Source organism: Polistes dominula, unplaced genomic scaffold (genome assembly GCF_049000335.1).
Source record: "Polistes dominula isolate Pdom_NZ unplaced genomic scaffold, Pdom_raw_medaka contig_22, whole genome shotgun sequence".
In the NCBI taxonomy this organism is placed as follows: Eukaryota; Metazoa; Arthropoda; class Insecta; order Hymenoptera; family Vespidae; genus Polistes; species Polistes dominula.
This window is the reverse complement of record NW_028300966.1, coordinates 3,300,149-3,304,368: the sequence shown is the minus strand read 5'-3', so window position 1 is coordinate 3,304,368 and position 4,220 is coordinate 3,300,149. Positions and strand designations below refer to the sequence as shown.

General features: G+C 25.9%; 1 long non-coding RNA gene across 1 annotated transcript; it reads right to left on the bottom strand.

Moving 5' to 3' along the window:
- Positions 1-934: 934 nt before the first annotated feature.
- Positions 935-3,942, bottom strand: LOC149032456 (uncharacterized). Its single transcript, XR_016176695.1, has 3 exons — positions 3,804-3,942; positions 3,194-3,390; positions 935-1,042 (listed from the first exon to the last, which is right to left on the bottom strand). It is a non-coding gene; the product is annotated as an uncharacterized LOC149032456 (long non-coding RNA).
- Positions 3,943-4,220: the final 278 nt, after the last annotated feature.

The window sequence follows — 4,220 nt, the reverse complement described above, 5'->3', positions numbered from 1 at the left end:
TATTTTATTTATATATAATTTATTCAAAAATTTACAATATTTGGTAAAACATATTTACGTTATTGTGAATTTGAATGATATTTCCTTTTACATTACATAAAAATTTCTCACTATTTACCATTATACCATGGATTAGTAAAAAGATACAATTGATATTGTATAATGTACATAAAATTACTTAATATTACGTATTAAATATATTACGAAAAATCAAAATATCAAAATAAAAAATTTTATTTTAATTTTATAGATTAAAATAAAATATTTTATTTATCTTAATTTAATTTGTTATTTTAGTAGTATTTTATTTCAACTTTGAATAATCAACTACTTAAAATAATATTTCAAATATTATTTTCAAATAGATACCATGGCACAGTTTTCTTGCGTTTATTTTTTCTATAGTAAAAGTCTTCTTTTTATTTTGTCTGTTTTCGAAAAGTATTATAGTTTTTCTTATTTAAAACAAAAAAAAACTAAAAACTTAAAAAAAACGATAATTTAGAATTTTAAACCGACAATTGTCTACTTAATTAATAAAACGAAAAAAATTAAGTCTAAATAAAATCAAATAATTTAAAGTTTTAGACATATCGTCTAATCTTGATATGAAATCTTGCAAAGCAATATCGATCTGTACAGGTTTAAAATTTTTTAGATCTTCATGACAGCCTTGACTAAATTTGAAGAAATCAATTAGGTCTTTATTATCGCAAGCATTTAAAATTGGGTTCCCACTTAAAATGAGTTTTTTCAAAGATAAAGATTTCAAGAAATCTACAACTTGAGAATCAATTATTGATATATTGTTATTATGTAAGTCCAATACCTAAAAAAAGAAAAAATTAGAAAAATGTATAAAAATTATGTAAATATTTCTTACAAAAAAATACAAAATAGTGAAATAAGAAATATCATACTTGAAGGCTTCTTGGTAATTTATCAAGCGTTATATTAGATATATTGTTATTGGAGAATAGAAAACTGGTAAAGTTCATAGGTTCTAAAGATTTAGTTGATGGTATCTCCGTTAAAGAATTTCCTGTAAAATTTATTATAAAAGAATAATTTCTCTGTATGTTAACTTTGCTCTCATCGAATAAAAATTGAGACATGTTTTTATATGAGCAATCTAAAATACGAGTCTGGTCTGACGGTCTTACACTACAAGTACAACCATCTTGACATTGTTTTGTAGTGTTAAAGTAGTCGTGCTCGGAACATAAATAAGTGCTTGAATTCAGATTTCTTATATCTATCTCGTTCGATCCATCATGATGTATACACGTTAAATTTTCCAATACAATATTAAAGGAATGGTAAATTGAATTGGGCATCTTTCTTTCATTATAACGCAAAAGATCATATAAGCTACAGTCACATGAGATAGGATTATGATCCATGTAAATCTTAACGTAACTGTTCACAATACTCAAACGTTCTATATTCTCGATCTGAGCTAAAGGAAAATTAGTTATATTATTATACCTCAGATCGATTGAAATTTTACGTGATTCTAAATTTCGATTCTGAAATAGCAATGAAGGCGCCTAAAAAAAAAAAATAAAATAAAACTTAATGTAGACGGCTAGTAAAGCCTATGTAATTATTTTTTTTCTACTCCGTGATCTTACCGATACTTTTTTAATGAAATTGTGACTCAGATCTAAAATAATTAAATTTTCGTTGTCAATAGACCAATCTTTAAGAAAGTCGTTAATGCTGCAGTTTGATAAATGCAATTCTTTGAGATATCGATTCCTATAAAATACTGACAATCCATTTCTGATACCAGTCAATCTTAGCGGATTATGAGAAAACCTAGCAATTCTTAGATTAAAAAGGGTGTTAAAAGCATAACTATCGATATGTTTTAACTGATTTCTTTCCATATTTAATTCTTCCAAAGACAACAAGCCGTAAAAAGGGTCTCTAAAACATATTCATTTTTTAAAGAAAAAAATATAACAAAAATATATTTCTTATAAATTGGTACTTAATTTACCTTGATATACCAGCAATTATATTGTTTGACAAATCAAGTGCCTTTAAATTGTTCATATCTTCAAATATTTTATCAGAAAGCGTTTCAAGTTTGTTGTTTTTTATTGACAGTAATTTAACATTTTTTAGACCACGGAAGATATTCTTGGGTAAAGTAACAAGAGAGTTATTGTCTAAACAGATGTACTCTAATGATGTTGAACTCCAGAAAAGATTATCAGGTAAAATTGTAAATCCATTATTGTTCAAATAGACTTGGTAAAGCTTTGTAAAATTCGCTAAAAGTTTATCTGGCAAGGTGTTCAATTTTTCGACATTATTATGTAGATATAGTTCTCTTAATTCTTTATTTTCATCGAATAGTGTTGGTGGAATAAAAGAAAACTTGTTTAGAGAAATATCAAGAATCTCTAATTTTTTTAACATATAAAAAATTGAAAACGGTAAACTCACTAATCTAGTTCTTGCTAGATTCAAATTTGTTAAAGACACTAATTTATCAAACGTTCCAGGTTTGATTTCATACAATTGATTTGAACGAATATTTAGAACCTTCAGATTTTTTAAATTTTTAAATGTTCTCTCATGTATCGTTTTTATTCCACTTGAAGCTAAATTAAGTTCTCTTAGATTCGGAGTTGTATCGAAAATTTCATCGGGTAGATCTAAATTACTATTTGATAAATCAATGTGATCCAATTTAGGGAAATTCAAAAACAAATCACGAGGAATATTAGTTAAACCGTTATTAGATAAAACTAATGTTTTCAAATATTGGAATCCTTGAAGATGCTCTCTTTTTAGTGTCTTGAAAAGGTTTTGAAATGATTGAAAGATGAGCATGTTTGTATCTTTTGCTCCGAATTGTTTTATCACTTGTTTTAAACTAATCTTATTTGATAATCCACATTTTTTAAAGCTCAGAGATTCAATTACTTTATCGGAAATATAGCTCCGAATATAAAAATTTTCCCATCCGCTCCAATTTTTACAAACGATCTGTAAATTTATCATTTTATTTTACTCAAAAAAAAAAAAAAAAAATAAAAAACAATTTGACTAAACCAGATATAAGATTTATGATATTCAAAATAAACCTTTTTAATATAATACAGAAATCGTTTTCCAATTTCAAAGGTAAAAGTATTTTATAAAATTGCATTGAATAAAGAAACTTCAGTGTATATACCTTTAAATTATTTCTTGATTTAATTGTGATGTCAAACCCTATATTATTTTCCAAATTGCAAATTATATTTATTTCGTCCAAACCATTTGACGAACAATCGCAATTTGGATTCTCCTCGCAAGGAATACTGTTGATTGGTGTGAACGTAAGAAAGAAAATGACTAAAATTCTGGTAATCATCTTCTTTTAATGGTCAACTAGAAGAAAAAGAAACAAAAAAAACAGCACAGATAAACATTTAATGTTGTTCACAAATGTTTCATTTTTAAACAGAAAAGAATTTGTAATGCAAGTTTTCAATGGAGAATTACATTAGATAAAGATACTATTTATTTTCTTTAGTTTTTCTTCTTTGCTCTTAGAACTTATAAAAATTTCGTGCACTGAAAAAGTATAAAAACTACTGCGTTATATCGACTATTTATATTCCAATAATATATATATATATATATATATATATATATTTAGATCAAATAAAGCTATTATATAATTTTTCCTTGCATTCTTCTATCATTTATTTTATAAACAAAAAAACTATTAGAAATACAAATAAGTTTTCGTCGTTTTTTATAAATAATTAGGAATTTATTGCAACAGAACGGTGCATTACGTTTATTCGAAGTATTGTCCATTACCAGTAATTACTTTTTTCCATCTTTCAGGCTGCATTCGGATATTACGTCAGAATAACTCTTCATCTTTTGAGGACATCCATGAATGAACCCAATTTATAGTATCTTCATATGATATAAAGCTCTGATCAAACAAACTAGGTTTCCTTTAGAGAACGACTCAATCTTATTAATTGTTTTCGGTAGTGGGCTCCAATACTGGTTTCGCTCGAACTGAGCAACTCTTAACCCTTAAAGTGCACACTTTTTAAAATTACGTTAAAGTAAGTGAGTTTTTGACACCCCAACGTTTTCGAACGTGTCTCCTGAAGTCGCTATTTAATATTTAGACCTCGCAATTTTTTTAAAAGTAGTTTGATAAATCTTTTTTAAAATAGAATAGGTTTTATACCCCT